The sequence below is a fragment of the Prionailurus bengalensis genome, chromosome D3, assembly GCF_016509475.1.
Source record: "Prionailurus bengalensis isolate Pbe53 chromosome D3, Fcat_Pben_1.1_paternal_pri, whole genome shotgun sequence".
Taxonomy (NCBI): domain Eukaryota; kingdom Metazoa; phylum Chordata; class Mammalia; order Carnivora; family Felidae; genus Prionailurus; species Prionailurus bengalensis.
Window position 1 is genome coordinate 44,055,965 of NC_057356.1, and position 26,982 is coordinate 44,082,946.

The 26,982-nt window shown below is 38.2% G+C and overlaps 1 pseudogene; it reads right to left on the reverse strand.

Annotated features, from left to right (window-relative positions):
* Nucleotides 1–12,942: 12,942 nt before the first annotated feature.
* LOC122469993 lies at nt 12,943–26,741 on the reverse strand (annotated as a pseudogene).
* Between the last annotated feature and the right edge of the window lie 241 nt (nt 26,742–26,982).

Here is a 26,982-nt window from a genome sequence, read left to right on the forward strand (position 1 = left end):
ACAAAAGGGAAATATAAGGAACTTACATTTTAGCTGGGAAGATAAGATATATGCTTACATATGAACCATCAGTGTAAATGTGAAAAATTCCATGAGACAAAATTAATCTTATCACAAAGCTACAAACAGTTATTGAATAAACCCAGTAGATGACAAGAGTACTATGAGTTAAGCAAAGGGTGGAGAAGTCTAAGAACATTTTACTTAGGAGGTATGACTGTACCTAAGCCCTGAAATTCGAACTTAGATTGCTAAGGAAGAGAGATAAAGAGTGCAGTTTGGCATTGAGGAACACTGGAAATGAATGCAGGGACAGTGGGTAGAACAGTACAGAAGTGGAGGAAATAAGTCGATAGGGAGTAGAGCTGTTAGTTGAGGCCATGTTATGGAGTAGGTGAATTTTAGGCTCTGAAGTGCAGCCAACATTGAGTAACAAGAGCCCACTGAAAGTTTCTGAACAGGAATGTGATAGTATTGTATTTTAGAAAGGTGAATCTGAACTATTGTCTAAATGTGGGCTTAGGGAAAAAAGGAACTAAATATTAGTGTTGACAATAAAAGAGAAAGAGATGAAAAATAAATAAAATGAAAAGAGCTATGATTGCTGGTGGAATTTTGGAGTCAAGGAAACAGAGTGGAAGATTGATGACTCCATATTTTCAAGCCCAACTACCAGGGAGAAAAATGGTGCCATTGACAGAAACAGGGAAGACAGCAATTCATGTTTTTGGGGAGACAGGTGATGAATTTTACTTTAGGTTAAGGTGACATGATGGGAGAGATTCAGATTAAAGTGTGTATTTGGAAGAATGGAACTAAATAAAATTCTTGAAAGAAATTAGAACTGTGTATGGCAATGTCCCCAACTCTGTACCATTAGGCCCACACTGTTCCCTCTAAGTGTACCACCTTCCAACACAAGAAGGTGAGCTATTTTCCTTCAGCTGAACTTGCATCAGCCTCCATTTTAGGAGGAAATTGTTTGCTAGTAGCAATGTAACTTCCTAATAGGCAAGTGTAAAAATAAGTGTACTTTTATCACTTTCCTCAGATGTTACATTCATCTCTGTAGGATGTACACAGTGACTGTCCATCCTTATTAAATCCTATTTCAGCTTGTTTAATTCTGAAAAAGCAATCTAGGATGGTGTTTTGGTAAGTTACCCTTCAAGATAGCATTATTGTCTCTATTGTTATTAATAAAATGCATTAGTTATATTTAAGGAGTTTGAAATTTAGTGAACTAGTTTGTATCCTATTATACATGCCTTAGTTTTAACAGTATCCACATTGAAATGTAATTATTTGAAACCTCTGTAACAATCCAAGGGTGGAAGTATATGATACTTTAGGGTGAGAGATAAATTTTATTTGCTTTGAGGAACTGGTATGTATCTTCTGTGCTGCTAAGAGAATGTTGTGATAAAAGACCATTATGTTTCTCTTTTTATTTAGCCTGGTTCCCTAGGTGCTACAGTTGATGCTGAACTGTGTTTAACAGTTAGTATATTTGATTCCTTCTCTCTCCTGCACCTGAACTTTCTTTTGCTATTCTATTACATAGTATCTCTTCTTGGAGCCAGTGCGTATCCCGTTGGGGAAGAGAGAAGGTACAAATAAATTAAAATTTATTATAAACATTAAACTATTCCCAGAGAGTCAAGACCATGCCCCTCAGCACAATGAGATGGTTCCAAGGTCATAGTAGGTACTTGAAAATGCATTTTTGAATGAATGAAGCTCAATAAGGGTTCAAAAATGTCAGACAGACTATTTGAGAGGGAAAACTAGAGATGCTATCTTGAAAGAGGAGGTATTTGTAGAAAGAGGAGGTATTCATTTCTAGACTGAGAAATGAATAGAGTTTTGGTGAGCAGAGATGGGCTGGTGAGTTTGTAGGGAAGGGAATTGCATGAGTAGAGATGTGGAAGCAGAAAAACATGGCCCATGTCCTTGTAATGGCGAATAATCCATTTTGGAGAGGCACAGGGAAGATGAATGGAGTATTGAGAGGGAGCCTGGCCTACTACAGCTCCTGGAATGGCCACCTTGGCCATTACTAGCTCTCATGTCTTTATCATCTTGTCTGAAGGGAGCTTCCAGAGTCCATAAGCCCAAGAGTTCCCAGGGTAGGAAAGGGCACACAGACCATCGTGTCCTCTAGTGTCTCCTCACATCCTGCCTTTGACAGTCATTGACTGTAATCCTTTACTTAACACAACTTAGCTGTGATGTTATTTTAACCCTGCTTAAAACCCAAGCAGTCCAAAGGCTGTTGTGCATCTTAATTATTCTTTAGTTTACTTACCAGGAGACCCTGAACATAAAGCACATTACACCATAGGAAGAAGATACCCTCTCACAGACAATGTATTATTTCAGTACTTGCAGCAGTATGGCCAAAATTTAGAGGTAATAACAACAAAAGTATATATTTATTTAAAATTTTTAAATTTAATTTATTTTTTTAATTTACATCAAGGTAACATATAGTGCAACAGTGATTTCAGGAGTAGATTCCTTAATGCCCCTTACCCATTTAGCCCATCCCCCTCTCACAATCCATCCAGTAACCCCCTGTTTTTTCTCCATATTTAAGAGTCTCTTATGTTTTGTCCCCCTCCCTGTTTTTATATTATTTTTGTTTCCCTTCCCTTATGTTCATCTGTTTTATCTCTTAAAGTCCTCATATGAGTGAAGTCATATGATATTTGTCTTTCTCTTACTATTTTTGCTTAGCATAATATGCTCCAGTTCTATCCATGTAGTAGCAAATGGCAAGATTTCATTCTTTTTGATTGCCGAGTAATACTCCATTGTATGTATGTATACTACATCTTCTTTATCCATTCATCTGTTGATGGACATTTGGGCTCTTTCCATACTTTGGCTATTGTTGATAGCACTGCTATTAACATTAGGGTGCACATGCCCCTTCAAAACAGTACACCTGTATCCATTGGATAAATATCTAGTAGTGCAATTGCTGGGTCCTAAGAGTAGTTCTATTTTTAATTCTTTGAGGAACCTCCATACTGTTTTCCAGAGTGACCGCACCAGTCTGCATTCCCACAAGCAGTGCAAAAGAGATCCTCTTTCTCCACATCCTCGCCAATATCTGTTGTTGCCTGAGTTGGTAATGTTAGCCATTCTGACAGGTGTGAGGTGGTATCTCATTGTGGTTTTGATTTGTATTTCCCTGATGATGAGTGAGGTTGAGCATTTTTTCATGTGTCAGTTGGCCATGTGGATATCTTCTTTGGGGAAGTGTCTATTCATGTCCTTTGTCCATTTCTTCACTGGATTGTTTTTTGGGTGTTGAGTTTGATAAGTTCTTTATAGATTTTGGATCCTAACTCTCTATCTGATATGTCATTTGTAAATATCTTCTCCCATTCTGTCAGTTGCCTTTTAGTTTTGCTGATTGTTTCCTTCGCTGTGCAGAAGCTTTTTATTTTGATGAGGTCCCAATAGTTCATTTCTGCTTTTGTTTCCCTTGTGTCTGGAGATGTGTTGAGTAAGAAGTTGCTGCGGCCAAGATCAAAGAGGTTTTTGCCTGCTTTCTCCTCTATGATTTTGATGACTTCTTGTCTTACACTTAGGTCCTTCATCCATTTTGAGTTTATTTTTGTGTATGGTGTAAGAAAGTGGTCCAGGTTCATTTTTCTGCATGTCGCTGTCCAGTTTTCCCAGAACCATTTGCTGAAGAGACTGTCATTATTCCATTGGATATTCTTTCCTGCTTGGTCAAAGATTAGTTGGCCAAACGTTTGTCGGTCCATTTCTGTGTTCTCTATTCTGTTCCATTGATATGAGTGTCTGTTTTTGTGCCAGTACCATACTGTCTTGATGATTACAGCTTTGTAATACAGCTTGAAGTCCATAAAGTGTATATTTATTAAGGATTATGTGCCAAATACTTTACTAAGTACTTATACTGATTGTGTAATTTAGTTCTTATTGCCATCCTTAGCATATGCTATTATTATTCTAACTTAATAATGAAAAAAAAAATGGACAGAAGTTTAGTATCATTTAAGTTCACACTGTAGGTGCCAGAGCTGGGATCTGAATCTGGGAAGTCTGACCCCAAAGCCTAAGCTCTCAGTCAATATATTGTACTGATTTAAAGAAACACATTAAGAAAGTATGAGAAAAAAGAAAAAAGAAAAAAAGAAAGCATGAGAGATAAACATGTTTTTCTGTGTTCAATAGATAATGACAAAAAATTAATAGTGTTAGTAGGCCTTTATATTTAAACTTTCATGAACTGAGTATCCATGGACCCATTGAGGCCTTTGTCATTTCAATATTTAAATTAAAATTATCTTTGAATGCCTTTAGATAGGGCATGTTCTGTTCTTTTCATGTATATTCTATATCAGCCCACAAATTTATGGCATTGGCGAATTTGTTACATTAGTTCAGAATGCAGCCCCAGTTTGAGTCAAAGAAGAGGAAGAAGGGATGATGCCAGCCATGCAGGTCCCCTGTTATTAGGAAAGGAAAACGTTTTCTAGAAATCCTTGCAGGACACTCCCTGTAGGTCTCCTGAGCTTGACTCGGCTGCTTGGCCATCCTTCACTGCAGAGAAGGCTAGAAAGGTAAGGAATAGGGTTTTCATGGTGCGCTTAGATCGGATCAGTCAAACTCCTTTACCTGGAGCTGTATGCACTGGCACCCCAAACAAAATTTGGGTCCTATCAGTAAAGAAGAAGGGGGTGTGAGAGTATTTGAAAAGGGACTAAGGGTATTTGTCATCCTCATGTTCTTAAAAATTCTGACTGACTATAGGGGCGCCTGGGTGGCTTAGTTGGCTAAGTGTCCAACTCTTGATTTTGGGTCAGGTCACGATCACACAGTTCATGAGATTGAGCCCTGTGTTGGGCCTGTGCTGACAACGTGGAGACTGCTTGGGATTCTTCTCTCCCATTCTCTCTCTCTGCCCTTCCCCTGTTCACGCGCTCACTGTCTCAAGATAAATAAACATTAAAAATAAATAAATAAAATTCTGGTTGACTACATACTACCCTCAGCCTACCTTACCCTCACAGTAGAATGATTCATTAGGATAAGCTAACTTCTTGAACAAAATCTTCCAAAAATCAGTGGCTTAATTAGCTACTTGTTTGCACTGCAGTCCAACATGGTGAAGTGCTTCTTCTTGCAGTTGCTCAGGGATCTAGGCTCCTTTCATCTTCTGTTGGCATCTTCAAATTCCAGCCTCCAGGATCCCTCTAGAAGGATGAGAGTTTAGGGAAGGCACACAACACTTAACTGTCTTGGCCATCATGTTAGACACATTCCATTGTGAGAACTAGGACATGCTGTTTGGCCGTGTCTCCAGGGAGAGGAAGTGGGTTTGGTGAGCATGTTGTCAGCCTCTGCCACACTATGGTTGAGTGAAATTTAGTTGTCTTGAAATGGTTGACAAATGGATAAACAGATTCTTTATAAATGTGAAAAGTGAGTTTCACAAGAAGTTATAAATAAATGAGACTTACTATCTTTTGTTATTTCTTAAAGATATTTCACCTAATATTCCTCTTTATAGACAGTTTACTATGTTTATTTTATAGACAGCTTACTGTGGATAATAAAGTCTCACACCCATCATTTCCAAAAAACCTTCCCTGACCTCTTCAGATGACAAGGAGCCTCTGTATTTACTTCTGTGTGCTGTTCCTTGGCTGCAATAACTGGTTGGCATGTATCTCACTTCGCTATAAGCTTTCAGAGGGCATAGACCATGTACAATTTATCTTTCAGTCACCAGGACTTAATGCCTACAGGATAATCAACAAACTTGTGATTAATGATTGATTAAATGGATAAATGCATGAATGATGTATCAATAATAGTAAAACTTCAGACTAAAAGGATAAAAAACTGGTTTTGAATTCATAAAAATTTAGAATTTTCATAAAAATATGTTAAAATTTTTTAATGTTTATTTTTGAGAGAGAGAGAGAGAGAGAGAGAGAGAGAGAGAGAGAGATGAGTGAGCGGGGGAGGGGCAGAGAGTGAGGGAGACAGAGACTCTGAAGCAGACTCCAGGCTCCGAGCTGTCAGCACAGAGCCCAACATGGGGCTCAAACTCAGGGACTGTGAGATTATGACCTGAGCCGAAGTCAGACGCTTAACTGACTGAGCCACTCAGGTACTCTTAAGTATATGTTTTTATCTGCAGCATAAATGATTATTTGACTAGCTGCTCACAAGTAAGTAACATATATAGTCATAGTATCTAGTTATATATAAATGATTATAAGGCAAAAACCTTAAAATTTTTTCAAATATAACTGTATATTAACTAACTGGAATTAAAATTAAAACTTAAAAATTTGTTTCATAAATAGATTAAGCATATAGTTCAATCCGAGTGACCCTAAATTTCACATATGTGGAGAATAGGTTAGTGAGATTTTTATTTCACTTGTAGTATTTGTATACTTATTAATTTTTTATTCATTAACCAATATTCAGTGAGTTCCTACTCAAAAAGAAGGTACAAATACACACACTAGTCTATAATTATATAACTGTATGATTTAAATTTTTTTTAATGTTTATTTATTTTTGAGACAGAGAGAGACAGAGCATGAAGGGGGGAGGATCAGAGAGAGAGACACAGAATCTGAAACAGGCTCCAGGCTCTGAGCTGTCAGCACAGAACCCTGATGCAGGGCTCGAACTCACGGACTGCAAGATCGTGACCTGAGCCCAAGTTGGACGCTTAACCAACTGAGACACCCAGGCACCCCTATAACTGTATGACTTAATAACCAGGATGGGGGCTAGAAAGTCAAAGAGTATCCAAAGTGCATAATTTATGCTGGAGATGTAAGGAAGTTTTTGAGGAGTTACTGTCTGTGTTGAGATGGAAAGGAAGAGTGAGACAAAGGTAGAGAAGAGTTGGGGGAAGAGAACTTCACAGTGTGTGAAGGCACTAAGAGAGAGTACTTGACCTGTGGGAGGAGTTGAGAAGGAAGGCCAGGGCCATCTTGTGGAAGGGACTGGGGAGAGGCACAGAGGTAGGCAAGGACCAGGGTTCTGGATCTCAAGGCCCTGTTAATACTTTGGAAAGAAAGAGAATGTACTGTTTGAGATGGCAACATGTAATAAATGTTTCAGCTGAGAAACATTTTGGAACAAAATACATAAATACCAAATATATAAATACAATTTTTATTTTTAAATAAAAAAAAAAACACTTCGGAGAACCTAAGTGGCTCAGTTCGTTAAGTGTTCAACTTTTGGTTTTGATTCTGGTCATGATCTGAGCCGGGTTTGTAAGATGGAGCCTCACATGTGGCTCTGCGCTGACAGTGTGGAGCCTGATTGGGATTCTTTCTCTCCTCTCTCTGACCCTCCCCCGTTCCTCCTCACTCTCTCTCTCTCAAAATACATAAACATCAAAAAAAATGATAAAAATAAAGCCTATTAAAAAATACCACTCTTGGAACAATAATGAAAAAAAATTAAAACTGTTGGTTATGCCTCATGAAGGAAGGATGAAAACCAACATTGACAGAAAGGTGGTAGGTGATGGATTTTCAATAAGTGGGGGGTGGGGGGGGGTGGAGTTCTAGCTCCATCTCACTTTTTAAATCAGAGTAATTTCCAGATGACTTAAAGATATTAAGCTAATAATAGCTAACATTTGTTTAGCTTGTGTTATATGTCTAACCCTGATTTAAGCACTTTTTATTATATTGTACACATTTTGCTCATTCCATCCTTACAGCAGTCCTATAAATTAGGAGCTATTTTCCCCCCAATTTTAAGGCAATAGACACTTAGAGAGATAATGAGTAGTGCTATAGACACTATAAACCTTGGCATTTTAGCTCCAGTGTCTGTGTTCTTATCACACACACATTCTCTCAAAAAGTTCTAGGAAAAAACAAAGGTAAATATTTGATATTAATCAAATATTTAGAAGTTCATTCTAAACATGATTATAAAGCCAAAAGCAAGGAAAAAATTGATAGATTTGACTACCTGAATATATTTATTTAGTTTTGTTTTTAATGTTTATTTATTTTTGAGAGAAAGAGACAGAGTGTGAGCAGGAGAGGGGCAGAGAGAGAGGGAGACACAGAATTGGAACCAGGCTCCAGGCTCTGAGCTGTCATCACAGAGCCCGATGTGGGGCTCAAACTTAGGAACCAGCAGATCATGACCTGAGCCGAAGTCGGACGCTTAACTGATTGAGCCACCCAGGTGCTCCTGAATATATTTATTCAAACTTTTACATTTCCCCCAAGTATCCAAAACAAAAAATATAAATAAGAAGAAAAAATACTGGCAGTGTATATTATAGACTGTTAATAGTCTTCGTATATAAAGCATTCTTATGATCAATAAAAAAGAACAAATTCCCCAAAAGAAAATGGTCTAGAGGTCAACAAGACTGGTCCTGGACTAAAGCCTACCAGCTTTTTGGAAAATAAAGTTTTATTGGAGTACGGCCATGCTCATTTGTTTAATGCTCGTTTGTTTACATATTGTCTGTGGCCACTTTTGAGCTACAATCCAGAATTGAATAATTGTGACATCAAAACCTGCAGTGTTTGCTATCTGGTCCTTTACAGAAAAAGTTCTCTGACTTTTGATGTAGAGGAACATCCACTTTCAGTGGTCTTGAAAGATGATATAGAATCTCTTCTCCTTGGAAGGTTTGGAATGTCCTGATTGGAGGTCAAACAATGGAGTAGTTGGTCTTTTGAGGTCCCTCCCTTAACTCCATTCTGTTTCATTTTGAACTCATCTTGGGTTGAATTATTACACATGAGTTCCTGTAGGCATCTGGTTTTTTTTGTTTTTTTTTTCTTATGTACCTATTCCCTTTGGGTCAGTGTTCCTATCTTTCTCTTCTTTCTCTACGGCACCACCTCTTTCATGGTAAACAAACCCTAGAGTCTTCAGTGTTTTCAAGACACATTCTCTGGCTTTCATCAATACTTGACTCCCCAACCATCCACTTTTCTCATCCCTGTTGTTGACTTTTGCTGGAGAAATTCAGACAACTAGGGCAATTGATAACAGTACATTTATGGTCTCTCATCTCTATGAGGAACTGTGTCCTTGTGCGGACATGATCCTACATGGACAAAATCCTACATGATCCTAAATCAGCTCCTCCCCAATTATATCTAACAGCTGGCCTGCCTAAACTTTCTTCTCTTACTTCAGCACCCCTGTTCCCTTTCTAGCTCTCTGAAAACGAACTTGCCTTCTACTTAACAGAAGAAAAGGAGGCCTTTCTGCAGTAAATACTGGGTCCCAACCTCTTCTGATTCCTCAGAGTGAGGAAGGCATCTGTGATACTGCTTTATCTTCAACATTTTGCCTCTAAACAGTTTTTCTTTCTTATAGCTTACAAATTAATTTCTATTCTTTCCACAAAAATGAAAGAGAGAAGAAAAGGAAGCAGGCAGGAAGAGAAAAATAAGAGATGAAAAGAAATAAAGAAGGAAAGAAAGAGAGAGAAAGAAAGAAAAAGACAAATGAGATAAAGACAGAGAGGAGATGGAAGGAGGGAGGAAAAAAGGAAAGAAAAGGAAGAAAGAAAGCTCTTTGACATATTTTTAGGCCTTATACTCCTCACCAGCTGTCCCTGAACATCTCTCTTTCCCTTCACAGCCCAGTTTTTTGAACACATTCTCTCCTTGTCACTCTTTCCTCACAGTGTCATATGATTGAGTCTCCTGTGAGGCTTGTGAAGGTGCCCTGGCCAAGTTGCTACACTCAGTGTTTTCTTTCCATTCCTATCCTGTTGCACTTATTTGAACTTATGATACAGTTGACTGTTACAATTCATTCTTAAAACCTGCTTTACTTTCTTTGTTGATTTTACCCTTTTCTGGTTTTTCTCTTTCTTTTTCCTCAAGTGCTTTGCATGCTGCCAGTCATTTTCCCACCTCTTCAACAGAAGACTATCCTCAGTCTTCCATTACATATTCTTCCTAGGCAGTCTCATTGTTATTGACATTAAGATAATCTGAATTTTAAACTATATAATTGAGGGGTACCTGGGTGGCTCAGTCGGTTAAGCATCCGACTTCAGCTCAGGTCATGATCTCACAGTTCATGGGTTCAAGCCCCTCATCAGGCTCTGTGCTGACAACCCAGAGCCTGGATCCTGCTTCAGATTCTGTGTCTCCCTCTCTCTCTGCCCCTCCTCTACTCACACTCTGTCTCTCTCAAAAATAAATAAACATTAAAAAAAACTAAACTATATAATTGATCAGTTTCTGGTCTGAGCGTGGCATACATTACCTTTTCCTTATGACATCTGATTGCCACTTTATTAATTCAAATCTGTACTTTGAAGACCATAATTTCTCTACTTTATAATATACAGTGTGACAGGTGTTTTCTCTCTTGCATATTTTTGTAGCTGGTGTTGTGAATTGCTTGAGGATTAGTATTCTGACTTAAACACTTCAAGAACACTTGATACCAGAACATTTTACATCCAGAACATTTTGTACTAAGTGTTCTCAATGCCGCCAAGTACCAAGAATTCAGGTACTAGATGAAACTGTGCTCTGTGCTAAATGTAAAATTTCTGATGTTTATACTAAACTTCATATTTTGAGGAAAATGCTCTTGTAGTCTTAGTATCTTACAATCTACAAGCTTAAATGGTTTAAATACTGAATAAAAAGTCATCTGTCACAGCTACTTTGTCAGTTTCAACAGGACTCATGAATTTTTGTTGTGCTTTATCAACAGGCTCTAGAGTAAGGAGAATGTTTTTTGGTACTTCACCATCCAGCCAATTTCTTAGACTCAGTTCATTTCAGAAGATAATCTACTGATGGACTATTTATTATTTCTGCTAGGAACACCCGAATCCAAAATAAGTTTCATCCTTTCTTGTTTTCATTTATCTTTATTACTTCCATTCTCTCATACACTGACTCAACAAACTCAGTGTACTGAACACTGAAGACACAGAGATGAAACATGTGGTCCCTACTCTTAAGAAGCTCCAAATTAAATTGGGAAGACAGAGAAGTCACAGTGTATTATGGGACAGTGGTTCAGGTAGTATGACAGGGTACAGTATGGCATGGCATGGCAGGGGGTTATGGGGAGCTGAATTTTGCTATGTTCTAGTTTGAGATGACATTAGAACATTTAGATAGGTGGAAACTCTAGTAGGCACTTGATGGAGAAGTCTGCAAATAGATCTAGGCTGGGGATAGATATTTGTGAGCCATTAGCATAGAGATAATGTTTTATTTTTTTAAAAGTCAAGACTTTGGAAATTTAAAATTAATGAACATTAAAATAGCCTAACTGTCACTTCCTATGCAACTGAACACATGTCCTATAAAGTAATCTTATCTACAACTAACTCCATGTTTTTCTAAATTTTTCTGACAAATATTTTATTGTAAAAATCATTCAAGGTTTACATCTTCCGTTGGGTAAAAAAGTATCATTAAGATATTACCAAATCCAATATTTAATTAAAATAATACTAACAACAGAGTTTGCCTCATCACTTCAAACCCTTTCCTTATTTAAATAAAATATAACATTTTGGAAAATTTGGGAAGTATAGAAAAAGGGAATCTATAATCCTGACTTCACACTGCAGAAATATTTTTTCATAATTGTAATTATTATGTAATTTTGTATTCTGCATTTATCCATCCTTCTTCCTTCCTTCCTTCTTTCCTTCCTTCCTTCCTGCCTGCCTGCCTGCCTTCCTCCCTCCCACCCTCCCTTTATGTAATCTCTGTACCCAACCTGGGGCTCAAACTCACAACCCTGAGATCAAGAATCATATGCTCCTCTGACTGAGCCATCCAGGCACCCCTGTGTTCTGCTTTTAAAATTAGTATGTCGGGGTGCCTGGGTAGTTCAGTAGGTTAAGTGTCCGATTGTTGGTTTTCTCTTAGGTCATAGTCTTGTGGTTCATGAGTTTGAGCCCTGCATCAGACTCCACAATGGCAGTGCAGGACCTGCTTGGGATTCTCTGTCTCCCTCCCTCTCTCTCTCTCTTTCTCTCTCTGCCCCTCCCCCTGCTTACTCTCTATCTCTCTTTGTCAAAATAAAGAAATAAACATTTTAAAAAATGAAATTAGAGGTGCCTGGGTGGCTCAGTTGGTTAAGCATGTGACTTTGGCTCAGGTCATGATCTTGTGGTTAGTGGGTTCGAGCCTTGCATTGGGCTCTGTGCTGACAGCTCAGAGCCTGGAGCCTGCTTCAGATTCTGTGTCTCCCTCTCTCTCTGTACCTCCCCTACTCCTGCTCTCTCTCTCTCTCTCAAAAAAGAAAAAAAAAAAGAAGTAAATAAAATTAGTGTTTCTCTCATGAATGTATTTCTGTGGTGCTACTAAATAATTATGATTATAATTGTTTAAAGCAGACTGATGCCACCTAATGCTATACTATAATTTACTTAACCATTTACCCAATGGATAATTTAGATGAGATGCAATGTTTTACTTGGTGCTTACAGACCCTCCCCACCATACTTTGTACTTTTTTCTTATGGTAGATTTCTAAAAGTAAAATTGCTCAGTTGAAAGTTACTTTTAAAGACATAGTAGCATAATTATCTCCCAAAGGAGATCTTTGAATTTATAGTTCCCCCTGTAAGGTAAGAATACCAATTTCATTGCTAATTTAGCAGTATTTTAAAAGAATACTTTATTGGCTATTTTGTTTTACACAACAGACTATTTTTTTAGAGCAGCTTTAGGTTTACAGAAAATGGAGCAGAAAGTACAGAGGGTTCAAAGATATCCCTTTGTACCCTTCCCTGTAGTTTCCCCTATTATTAACATCTTGCTTTAGTGGAGTACATTTGTTACAGTTGATGAATAAATATTGATACCTTATCATTAACTGAAGTTCATAGTTTACAGTATGATTCACGGTATCTTACAGTTCTATGGATTTCCCCACCCCCCCACCCAAATTCCAAAAAGGCCTTATTACATACAGAGGGGAGGGGTTCGGTCCTTCTTGGCTGCTGCTTTCCTCATTGCTGCCAGGACATTGCTCAGCTCCTCTCTCTTCCTCTTGGCACGGATGTATGTCCCCATCCTTTCCTTGATGAACTTGAGAATGTGCTTGTCCTTAGAGACCTTGAGCAGCTCCATGGTTCGCTGCTCGCTCATATGGGGCAAAGCTGCACACCTCTTGGACCATGTCCCGCATGAACTTGGTGTGCATGGTGAGGCGCCCCGGGCAGTGTTTGGGCCTCGGCTTGCTCGTGTTCTTAGTCACCTTGTGGCCCTTGTTGAGGCCCACGGCCATAGGGTAACAAGGGTAGTGCAGAGCCCTGGCTGCTGGTCCTCAATGGCTCCCCACAGCAGAACGCAGAGTTCTATGCATTTTAACCAATGTTTAATGTCATGTATCTACCATTACCATATTATACAAAATAGTCTGCCTGCCCTAAAAATCTCCTATGCTCCACTTATTCATCCTTCCATCCCACAAGCCACTGGAAACCACTGATCTTTTTACTGTCTGTATAATTTTGCCTTTTCCCGAATGTTATATAGTTGGAATCATATGTTAGGAAGTCTTTTCAAACTGGCTTCTTTCATTTAGCAATATGCAGTTATGTGTCCTCCATGTATTGATAGCTTTTTCTTTTTATCATTGGATAAATATTCCATTGTATGGATGTAGCACAGCTTATCCATTCAACTTTTGAAGAACATCTTGGTTGCTTCTAGTTTTGGCAATTGTGAATAAAGCTGCTATAAACATTTGTGTGCAGGTTTTTTGTGTGGATATAAATTTTGAACTAATTTGAGTAAAGTATGTTTTCATAGCCACTTGTTATTGTTTTATGCATGTATTCTATCCTATCTCTGAATATATTTATGAAATGAATGTTTAAACACACTTTTTTCTCCCTTCAGAGTCTCTATTTCTCCAAGTTGCTTTTTGTTTGTCTATTTTGATCACTATAGTCTGTGTTTGAGATGTTCTGAGGTTGTTTGGTGATTCTGGCTGCCTGTTCTTATTTAAGAGCAGTGCCCCATAAAGATGATAAGAAGCTGTGATCCCATGGTGAGACTTGCTACCTATGGGCCATTTCACTAAGAAAAGCTCACTGTGAAATATTTCATCTTGGACTGGTTAGATTCTCCAGAGTGAAATCTTCTGACTTCCTCCCTTGATGGTATAGGACTGGTTACCATCTTTCTAGAAACTGAGTTGGAGAAGAGGTTTGGAAGTAGGTGGACTCTGCTCTCAGTTAACAAAATGTTCACCTAATTTCCCTGTTTGTAGAATGGTACCCCCACTTTGAATTGTGCATGTCTAGTTTTCTGAAGAATCAGGGAGATATAGTTGCCTACTTGGACTTGGGGAAAGGATCTAAGGATTTATCTGATTCTTAAAAGAGAATTCCAGTTAATCCTCCTGTTTCTACTGTCACCTTTATCCTCATACCTGAAACCTAATATGGCAGTGCCTTTGGGGGAGATATGTGGTTTGCCGTGTAAACTGGTTGTTTCTAAGCTTGACTTGGGATTCAACTTTCTCAATGCTGTGAGGTCATCTGCTTATCCATCTGCTTTCCAGTTTGAAAATTTTGTTGGTGATCCCTTGCTTCTGTTCTTCTTTGTCCTTACAAATTCATGCCTTTAAAAAATCCTGTGCAATACTTTTAGTTAGGTTTTGGTAGGAAGTGAAAGTAAATGCATTTGCACAATCTGCCATAGTTCTGTGAAATTCTCATATATCCTTTTAAAACAGAAATCAGGGGCACCTGGGTGGCTCAGTCGGTTAAGCGTCCGACTTCGGCTCAGGTCACGATCTCACAGTCCGTGAGTTCGAGCCCCGCGTCGGGCTCTGGGCTGATGGCTCAGAGCCTGGAGCCTGCTTCTGATTCTGTGTCTCCCTCTCTCTCTGCCCCTCCCCCGTTCATGCTCTGTCTCTGTCTCAAAAATAAATAAACATTAAATAAATAAATAAATAAATAAATAAATAAATAAATAAAAGTAGTAGCCAAAGATGACTTGTTAAAATAACTTTAAAAACAAAACAAAACAAAACAAAACAAACAAACAAAAAAAACCCCAGAAATCAGGGGTGCCTGGGTGGCTCAGTCGGTTAAGCCTCTGACTTCAGCTCAGGTCATGATCTCATGTTTGTTTGAGCCCTGCATCAGGTTCTGTGCTGACAGCTCAGAGCCTGGATCCTGCTTCAAATTCTGTGTCTCCCTCTCTCTCTGCCCCTCCCCTGCTTGTTCTCTCTCTCTCTCTCTCTCTCTCTCAAAAATAAATAAAAATATTAAAAAAAAAAAAAACCAACCAGAAAGCAAAACCCAAATCCTTCTCTATAGTCAATAGATGTTAATTGGTTAAAATTTTCAGAAAAAATATCTTAAAAATTTTTAGTTAATATTATCTATAAATGGACCACCATGTAAAATTTTGGTACTTGTCCATTATGACTTTTCTGTGTGAATACATAAACATTTGATTTATTTTTATTATTTTTTCACTTGTATAAAAAAATACAATTGTGTCTACAGAGATAGCAGTTCAGTGGGGAAGGGAGAAAGGATGTGAGTAGGAATTGACTGCAAACAGACATAAAGGAACTTTGGAGGGGTGATGGAGGTGTCCTAAACCTGGATTGTGGTCATGGTTGCTTAACTCCACAAATTTACCAAGAACTATTGATTCACAGCTTATCCATTCATTTTATGCCATTTTATTGCATATCCATGCAATAATCCATGCCATTTTATGGCAATAATCCATGCCATTTTATGGCATATAAATTATAGCAATAGATTTGTTTTAAAAATTCCACACTAACCAGCAAAAACCAAAAATATGATTTACTCAGACCATATCATACATCTTTGTTCACTTAAAAATTTATTATGGACGGCTTTTATGTCAACAAATTTATACCTATAAAACAAAATTGTAATTGTATAATTAACAAAATGTGTTTCTCCCAGATCTTTTCCCTTCACCTTGCAAATATCATAGAAGATCCCACTTTCATAGTACATTTTTTGTTTGCCTTTTTACATTCTTATTCATATATTTATATATTGATGCATAGTTGTCATTATTACATAGTTTAGCACTGTGGTTATAAAACACTATTCTAGCCATTTCCCCATATGTTACATAATTATTGTTGATAGTTACATAATCCTTCATAGGGTACATATGTCATGCACTAATTACCATATCCCTGTTTTGGGGGTCTTGAGCTATTTCAGGATTTCTGTTGTTAAAAATAATGATATAATAATAATAACTTTATGCATATAGCTTTTCCTTTCCTTTTTCCTTTTTTTAATTCTTTACTTAGGATAAAGTCCTAGAAAGCCTCTACTGCTTTTGAACTAAAATAAACACAAATAACTTCAGAATTTTTTTTTTTTTTTTAATTTTTCTTCCTCAATGTTTTTATTTATTTTTGGGACAGAGAGAGACAGACCATGAACGGGGGAGGGGCAGAGAGAGAGGGAGACACAGAATCGGAAACAGGCTCCAGGCTCTGAGCCATCAGCCCAGAGCCCGACGCGGGGCTCGAACTCACGGACCGCGAGATCATGACCTGGCTGAAGTCGGACGCTTAACCGACTGCGCCACCCAGGCGCCCCAACTTCAGAATTTAAACAAAAATTGGCTTTTATATAATTCCTTTTAGATGTGTTTTGGAAGATTCCTTATATGGAGAACCTATCATTTGTTACTATTACCTTTTAAATTCTATATTATGGCCTCTGATATTTTGCTGAACATACTTTTTTTTTTAAGGTTTTATTTATTTGTAAGAGAGAGAGAGATAGAGAGACACAGAGTGTGAGTTGGGGGGGGGGGGAGTGGCAGAGAGGGAGGGAGACACAGAATGCAAAGCAGGCTCCAGGCTCTGAGCTGTCAGCACAGAGCCCAACGCGGGGCTCGAACCCACAGACTAAACCGTGAGATCATGACCTGAGCTGAAGTCAGAGTCTTAACCGACTGAGCAACCCAGGGGCCCTGAACATACTTAAAAAAAAAAAATCAGATATACTTATTTGAAGTGAAGACAGGCAGGAATTCTGTGAAGAAACCCAATACTGTTGTCTCTTGTGGAAAGGTAGCAGCAACCTCATAGTGTTTTCATCCTATTTAAACTTTACAAATGGAGGATTTTATAATACAAACTACAGAATCTAATTTTAGGTTGGGTGGCCTCAGATTTCTAAAGCCTATTCACTTTAAATAATTGTCTGTATTGGGATGTCTCATTACTGATTTGCAGCTGTGCTTTTCTGGATACATGCTGAGAAGCCTTCTTTTAACTCAAAATGTTAGTTAAAAATTTTTAAGTTAGCATTAATGGCTTACCACATGACCAAGTAGGAAAGTGACTAGACATTCTAGGGAAGTCTCCAGGAGTTCTTAGAATCCAGGAAACACACCTTACACATACTCAGGTCACTGGGGACAGGCAGTCTACGGATTTTGTTCTTCTGAAATGATCAGCCACAACAGACTAAATTAACTGGCTTTAGGAAACTGTGCTCAATGGATGAGTTAGATGTAGAATTTCAGGAAGCCCAAGGTCAAGTTAGTTCCTAAGGAACAATGTATGCTTTTTATAACCTTCCCTACATTTCCCTCTGTGCTATAACCAGGTCATGACAACTGGGACCTTGTCACCAACACTTTCAAAGATAATTTTAAAAGACTATTCAAACATTAAAGCTAGCCCCCTCCTTGGCACCTACTCCCCCTTCTCTCCTCTCTTTAGTCCCTGGGTGGCCAGGAAAACCCAACATCAAGGGCAAGGGGCATTCCATTTCCTACCCCTTTGTGTGTGTGGTACCTATCAGGCCCTTACCCTCTCATCCCCATTTTACCCCCAAATTGATTCAAGGACCAGTTTTTTTTTTTTAACAGCTTTATTGAGACTTAATTCACATACCATAAAATCCACTCATTCAAAATACTTTTGAGTATTTCCACAGAGTAGTGCAACTATCACTTACCACAATCAATTCTAGAACACTTTCATCACCTGAAAAAAGAAACCCATACTCATTATCAGTTAGCTGCATTCCACCCCCCAAATCTCCTAGCCCTAATCTATATTCTATTACTATAGATTTGCCTAATCTAGACATTTCAGATAAATGGAATCATGTAATATGTGACCTCTTTGACTGTCTTCTTTCACTGAACAGTGTTTTCAAGGTTCATCCACATTGTAGCATGCATTGATATTTCATTTTTTTTATTGCAAAATGCTATTATTTTGTATGGTTATACCACATTTTCTTTATCCGTTCATCAGTTGATGGGAATTTTGGGTTGTTTCCTCTTTTTAGCTATTATAAATAATGCTTAATGCTGCTACACACAAAATTTTATACAAAATTGTACAAAATTTTGTTTGATGTATGTTTTCATTTTGGGGGGGTATATACCTAGGACTGGATTTTCTAGGTCATATGGTAACTCTATGTTTAACATTTTAAGGAATTGTCAAACTATTTTCCAAAGTAGCTGTATCATTTTATGTTTCCACCAACAATCTGTGAGGGTTGCGATTTTTCTGACTTTTGTTATTGTCTCTCTTTTTTATTTTAGCTATACAAATGGATATGAGGTATCTCATTGTGGTTTTGATTTACATTACCCTAATGGCTAATGATGTTGAGCATCTTGATGTCTTTTTTGGAAAAATATCTGTTCAAATCTTTGATTGGGTTGTCTTTTTAATGTTGAATTGTAAGAATTCTTTATATATGCTGAATACAAGGCCTTCATCATGTACATGATTTACAAATGTTTTCTCCCATTATGTGAGCTGTCTTTTCATTCTCTTGATGGTATCTTTTGAAGCATAAAGGCTTTTAATTTTTATGATTTCAAGTTTACCTGCTCATTATTTTGTTATTTGTGCTTTTGGTTTCATGACTAAGAAAGCATTGCCTAGTCGAGGTTCACAGAGATTTACACCTATGTTTTCTTCGAAGAGTTTTGTAGTTTCTGCTTTTACATTTAGGTATATGACCCATTTTGAGTTAATTTTTATGTATAGAACAGTGTGGGGGTCCAACTTCATTCTTTGTATGTGGACATGTAGTTGTTTGGGCACCATTTGTTGTAATTCCTTCTCAATTATCTAGATATCATCAAATAACAACTGACCATTGGATGCCTGGGTGGCTCAGTTGGTTAAGCATCTGATTTTGGGACTTCAGCTGAGATCATGATCTCACAGTTTATGGGTTTGAGCCCCACGTCTGGCTCTGTGCTGACAGTTCAGAGCCTGGTGCCTGTGTCATATTCTGTGTCTCCCTCTCTCTTGGCTCCTCCTCTGCTTGCGCTCGCTCTCTCTCTCTCTCTCTCTCTCAAGAATAAATAAACATTAAAAAAATCAATTGACCATAAAGATAATGTTTTTATTGAAAAAAATTTTTTTAATGTTTTTATTTATTTTTGAGAGAGAGAGAGAGAAAGAGAGAGAGACAGAGACAGAGACAGAGAGAGACAGAGAGACAGAGTGTGAGCAAGGGAGGGGCAGAGAGAGAGGGAGACCCAGGACCTGAAGCAGGCTCCAGGCTCTGAGCTGTCAGCACAGAGCCCGACACGGGGCTCGAACTCACAGACTGAGCTGCTGTCAGATGACCTGAGCTGAAGTCAGATGCTTAACCGACCTAGCCACCAGGCGCCCCAAGATAATGTTTTTTTCTGAACCCTCAGTTGTATTCCATTGATCTATATGTCTACTTTTATGCCAGTAGCACACAGTCATGATTACTGTAGCTTTGGAGTAAGCTTTGAAACTAGAAGTGCAAGTCCTCCAGTTTTGTTCTTTTTGAAGATTGTTTTGGCTATTTTTGGTCCTTTGAATGTCTATATTAATTTTAGGATCTGTATGTTACTTTCTGCTAAAAAACCAACTGGGGTTTTGATAGGTACTGCATTGGATTTGGGGATCTCAAGGCCTATTTTGTGTGATTGCTTTGAGCATCCAAATGGTACCTCCTGACTGTACCTTCCTTGTTCTTCTCCCACAAGACAGAGTAATTATTGCTCTTAGTCCTGAGAGAAAAGGAAGAATCTGTTCATAAATATTCATAATTAAGTGTGTTTTTTCTGCCTTCATTTATTCTGATGTGAGATGAGGTCAGTAAGTGTACTTATGTCATAAGGATGTTGTGAACATTAAATAGGAAAATCCATCTGAAGCACCTAGCAAGCACTCAATAAGTGTTACCCACAATAATAATTATACTCCTAGGCATCTTTGGATCGAGATTGATTCTTGACATCCTTCATGCATTGACCTCGTCTCCCACTGTTCTCTCAGGTATGATCTGAACTTCAGAAAAATCCACATCTGTCTGATTCTCAAAATCCAGTGTGCTTCCAATTATATTAACAGGTGTTTGATAGATTAAAACAGAAAATAAGAGGCTGGGGCACCTGGGTGGCTCAGTTGGTTGAGCATCTGACTCTTGATTTTGGCTCAGGTCATGATCTCAGTTCGTGAGATTCAGCCCCACATCAGGCTCTGCACTGAGCATGGAGCCTGCTTAAGATTCTCTCTCTCTCTCTCTCTCTCTCTCTCTCTCTCCCTCCCTCCCTCCCTCCCTCCCTCCCTCCCTCCCTCTCCCTCTCTCTGTCTCCATCCCTTTCTCTCTCTATCAAATTTTAAAAAAAGAAAAAATAAGAGGAATTTTGCAATATGTAGGAAAAAGGAAAATTTCTATTCAGAAAACTTTAATGGAAAAAGTATAATTTCTAGGCTCCAAGTAAAGAAATAGCTGACAGATTTTTTTTTTTAATTCAGTAGATATTCATTCTTAGTAGACCAGGATGCTCATGACTTAAAACCAGTTGGGAGCTGACAGATACAGGGGAACCTGGGAGGTCTGCTGAGGTGAAGCATCAGGTAGAAGAAATTATGTGTGTTGGTTAATTTTGTTGTAACCTGAATATCCACATGTTCTCTAGCTTGGAGGGAGAGTTCCCACCCTTTAATGCCCAGGTAAGTCTGTGGTCCAGTCTGGACACCTCCACAAGAATATGATAATCCTAGGTGATACTGACATATTCTCTTCTGTGTTGTCATTTCTCACTCTGGAATATAGATCTGGGCTTCTATACCTCTGATCAACCTGAAGAAGATGATGTTAATATTTTATAACTAAATGACCTTGCTAATATTATAAAATGTAAACTGGGATTTTCTTTTAGTGGACTATCCTTTTCTCGGCATTGGAAACTGATTTCTTACATTCACTTTTTGAGTTAACAATCACAAAATACAATATAATCCAGTGGTAAGTGAATGGATTTCCTTAGCAGTCTACAACTTTTATGAATGATGTAGTAGTTTTTAGCACTAATGTTACAGACTTTGAGAAGGATATTCATAGGCAATAAACTAATGAGTTGTGTTTGTGTGTGTAACTAAATTCATGCTCATTTTTTCATTCTCTTCTTAATCCTACTACTTATTGTCTTATCATCCTCTTAAGCTTCTCTCAATGCACTCTATTCCATAAAACCTATCCGATCCTCCCAGCTAGATACGGGATTGTGTTCTTTGAACTTCTGTATAAACAGATGTTTATAAATCTCTCACAGCACCTACTAGATGTCACTTTGTGTAATAGTTATTTGTGTACTTACATTATTCCCCTGCTAGGTTGTATGCTCCTAGAGTCCAGGCTTAAGTGTGTGTTATTAATCTTGCTATAACTTAACCTCCTAATATAATTCGTTGAATACAGTGAGTGTTTAAATATGTTTGTTGGTTGATGGGGGGTGGGAGGGAGGGGAGGGTGGGTGATGGGTATTGAGGAGGGCACCTTTTGGGATGAGCACTGGGTGTTGTATGGAAACCAATTTGTCAATAAATTTCATATATATGAAAAACACAAAATATTATAAATATAAATAAATAAATAAATAAATAAATAAATAAATAAATAAATATGTTTGTTAAATTACATTTCTGGGTCAAGATGGGAGGAACTTGGCTAGCTACTTAGCAGGCAGCCATTTTTTATACTTGACTGGGGTAGCTCATCAAGAATCTTGAACAGAAGCTTACTGTACCTGAGCACCTGACCTGGACACTGGCTCTGTACCTGGGTGCTGGGGTTTATAATTCTTGTAAAACACACAGGTAACAGTCGTTTACAGATAAAGAGATAATGTTGATGAATCTGCGCTACTAATAAAAGAACAAATGACCTAGAACTTCTCAAAATGTCCTCAGGGTTCATGCAGTAGGAGCACTTATTTAAATATTTTTCTTTCAATACTTTTAACACACTTGCCTGAAGTTAATTTCTAGCTACGGCATCTCATTAGAAGAGTGACTGAAAACTTAGGGAATGTTTGAAAGGGGCTGTAAATGGACTAACGTTATACTAAATTCCATGCCGTAGTAAAGTGGTCATTTAGCAAAATCCAAGCGGGCAAAATTACAACTAGCACATGTATGTAAATAGATCACTATATTTGTCCTGAGATAGAGTAGGTTCTATATGGCTGAGTGTAGCCTTCAGTGTTCAGATTAGCTGGAATTCACCACATTGAGTAGGGGACTAGCTGTGACCTAGTTTCCTAGGAAGATAGCATTTAATAGAGCAGTGCTTCTTAAACTGTCTGTGGTGAAGCACTAGTTTATTTTCTTTGCAATTTAGGTAATTAATAATTTTGTAAAATACAATAATCATAAAAACTAAAAAATGAAATTTAAAAAGACATGCAAAGCACAACCCCCAATTTTTAAATATTATATTCAACAGACATAAAATTATTCTGTCAAATTGCTCTTCTGTACTTACCTGATCAGGGAACACCTCCAGTCCATGGACCACACTTTGAGTAACACTGGTTTAGAGGATGGACTGTCCTGATATGCCCACATAAGGGTTTAGATTGCCTGTCCATTAACACAATTCGGAGGTCTGTTTGATCCAAATGAGTGCTCAGCAGGGTGGGGCAGCGGTGCTTAGATGGATCAGTCAGTGGAACATGCAACTCTTCATCTCAGGGTTGTGAGTTCAAGCCCTATGTTGGGTGTAGAGATTACTTAAAAATAAAATCTAAACGTACATACATACAGGGGCTCCTGGGTGGCTCAGTTAGTTAAGCATCCGACTTTGGCTCAGATCATCATGTCATGGTTCATGAGTTCAAGCCCCACTTTGGATCCTCTGTCCCCTCCTCTCTCTGTTCTCTCTCTCTCTCTCTCTCTCTCTCTCTTATTCTCTCTCTTCTCCCCCCCCCTCAAAAAAATGAATAAACATTTAAAATATATATATATATTAACAAAATTAAAAAAATACATATATACATACATAAAAAATGAATGCTCAGGGATAATAGGAAAAAATGCTATGTCTTGAGGTGAGACCAGGTCAAAAATTGAGCTTATCCCTCATTCTGTAGGGTGAAAAGACTTGAAGCAGAAAGGAGAGGGTGTAATATAATTGAAATGGTATGGTTAATGATTTTGGTTTAAGATTGTTGGTAGGGGTAAGATGAAACAGTAAGACTTCCAAAAAAATAAGTCCTAAGAGTTTAGGCAAAAGTGAACAGTAAATCCCTGGTCGGATCTGAGGTTGTGGAAGTAAAAATGGAGCAGTAGCGGAAGTATTTACTGAGCCTCTTTTATGTCCTAAATATTGTACTAAGCACTTTACATATATATGCTAGCTCATTTAATCTTGACAACAATCCTTTGTGGTAGTACTATTAACCTCATTTTTCAGATGAGGAAACGGGCTCCAAGAAGTTGAATGACTTGTCCCAGGATTTTCAGATGGTTGTGATGTGTAACCCAGAGCCCAGATTTGTTAGGTTCTTAAATAATTGTCTAAATACAGTGCTTTTGCAAATCTTGCTTAACATTTTGGGCTGTTGAGTTGAGAGCTATCACTGTCCTTTGATACCAAATAGCCTGTTAACCACTATTATCAGCCTTTCAACTGCTTTGCCTGAACTTTTTTGGAGATTTGGCCTTAATTCTGATCAACCTGGTTGCTCCATCATTGGAGCAACATAACCCTGTGAAGTGGATTAAATCTAGGGTGGATGCTAACACTGGGGCAGAGCTGCTCGATTCTAATTTTTAGGTGGCATTTTATAAATCTGACTCTAATCATGTAGTTTTCTACTGTCTTCATTGCACATGGTAAAGTATTTCATGTAGGCTGCTTTAAGTCCTGGTGGTGCCATGGTTTTTAAAATAAGCTGACCCTTTGGGCACCTGGCTGGCTTAGTCAGTGGAGTGTGAGATTCTTAATCTTGGGGTTGTAAGTTTGAGTCCCCCATTGGGTGTAGAGATTACTTAAAAATAAAAAAATTAAATTAAATAAACCGACCCTCTAAAAGATTAATTTTATGAAACTTTTCAGTGTGAGTTTTCTGTTTAATAAATAGAATAGTAATTATGTACTATTTTTTTTCCCACACCAGATTGTAGAATAAGAACTTGCACACATTGTTCTAAAGGACTGCATACTCCATGCACTATTGGCACTCTATAAATGTTAAATAGTAACTCCTTGGAGAAGAGGGGAAGTCTTTCATTAAAACAGAATACAATGTTTTGGGTGCTTGGGTGGCTCAGTCAGTTAAATGTCTGACTCTTAATTTCAGCTTAGGTCATGATCTCGCAGTTCATCATTTCGAGCCCTGCATTTGGCTCTGCACTAACAGTGCAGAGCTTGTTTGGGATTCTCTCTCTCCCTCTCTCTCTGCCTCCCCTCCACGCTCCCTCTCTCAAACTAAATAAATAAACTTAAAAAAATAAAATACAATGTTCATTGCCAGTTGAAAAACACATTCCTAATAAATGAGCCAAATATTTGCAATTGTCTGTTATCCTACATTCATATCCTACATACATATCCTATGTTCTTTGTTGAAATTACCTTTCCTACATGTTACTAAAAATGAATTTTGATTTAAAATGTAGGCCCAGTATTTTTTGTTCTCTGTAACAGCCAAGTACCTTTTGAGTCATTCTTATCTTTTTTTCTTTAAGTTTATTTATTTATTTTGAGAGAGGGAGAGTGTGTGTGTGTGTATGTGCAAGTGGGACAGGGGCAGAGAGAGAGAGAGAGGGAGAGAGAGAGAATCCCAAGCAGGTTTCATACTACCAGTGCAGAGCCCGAATCGGGGCTCAAACTCACGAACCATGAGATCATGACCTGAGCTGAAGACAGGCACTTAACCGACTGGGCCACCCATTCTTACCTTTAACAAGAGAAATCCTACCCTTGAATATATTTCTACACCAAGCATGAGATTTAAAAGTTACGTCTTTTGGGGCACCTGGGTGGCTCAGTTGGTTAAGCATCTGGCTTCGGCCCATGGCATGATCTCACAGTTTGTTGGTTCGAGTTCTCAAAAATAGACATTAAAAAAAAAGTTACTGTGGTTTTTTTGGGTACATTGTTAGTCTAGTGAAATGGAAGAAGAGTCTGTAATAGGCTTTGACAGTTAAAATTACTTTAACTTATTCAAAGCCAGTTTAATATTGTTCCTTTTTTTTTTTTCCATAGACATTTTGGGTCATGTTAGTTGAAAACAGCCCAAAAGAATCCCACCCCACCTCCCAGGTGAGCAAGACTATTCAGAAAAGAAAGAGCTATGCTATGGTTTTTCTGTCATTTGGGAAAATGGATGTGTGTCTGTCTGTGGAGGGAAGTTCTTTTTTTTTCTTTTAAACGTTTATTTTTGAGACAGAGAGAGACAGAGCATGAACGGGGGAGGGTCAGAGAGAGGGAGACACAGAATCTGAAACAGGCTCCAGGTTCTGAGCTGTCAGCACAGAGCCCAACGCGGGGCTCGAACCCATGGACCGCAAGATCATGGCCTGAGCCGAAGTTGGCCGCTTAACCAACTTAGCCACCCAGGCGCCCCGTGGAGGGAAGTTCTATAGGTCCCTCATTTCTCCAGTGAACATGTTTGTGCTGCTGCAGGGCTGTGGCCAGATTGCTGCTTTTAGACCAAGTACACTCCTCTGAGCTAACTAGACAGCACTGCATATTAATGAGTGGTGGTAAGCTCAGTTTTGAAAAATGCCAATGGGATTATTTTTTCCTTTGCAACAACAAATAAATATGAAAAGGCTATATTTCATATTAATTGGAATGATTATTGTTTTCATGGTTTGTCTCTGAGCATATATTAGGAGAATTTTGAAAGCTGAGCTAAAAATGCCCTTTTAGCTATAGTATAGGTTCAATTTTTAGATGAATTGTGAGGATATGTGGGAAGTTATATTTAAGAAAAGCAGCTTTACTGTACTTCCCTGGCCTGCTCTGGGTGACTTTTAACCTATCTTGACTTTAGCAGAGTGAATTAAATTATAAAATAGAACTTTAGGTAGTGGTTAAGAGCCAACTTTTTGGCCAGTAAATATTATAGCACTTATGTAAATGGACAATAATAATCCCCATGCAGTTTTTTTTTAAGCAGTTAAAAATAATGGAGGGATGCAGAAATGTTCTGTTTAACTTTGTGGTGAGTACTCTGGGAGATTGATAAAGTATAATGCTAATAAGGTGACAACGAAATGTCTGTTCCAAGGCATCGTTACACTCATAAATAACACTTGAGGCAGTGTTTTATAAAAAGTGATTTATGCTAAGTTATTCCTCACAGCAACCTATGTGAGGTAGATATTACTATCCCACTTTCAAATGCGGACATTGAGAGTAAAACTCTGCTTATCTGTAATGGAGCAGTGGTCATCGTGGCAACCTGGCCTTTGATGAAAACACATATACCCATACACCGTGTGTCCCGAGACTGGTGTAATGAGGATGGTGGGGGCCATGTGGTAGCAGGGGGACTGCAAGTCTGAGATACAACAGGAAAGAGTCCTGCTTCCCAAGTAGAAAGACTCATCCCCACCTTGTCATTTTTCCTTCTTCAGGGGGCAATGGACATGGGTCCCTTTCTTCTCTGACTTCCCATTTCCAAGTCCATTCCT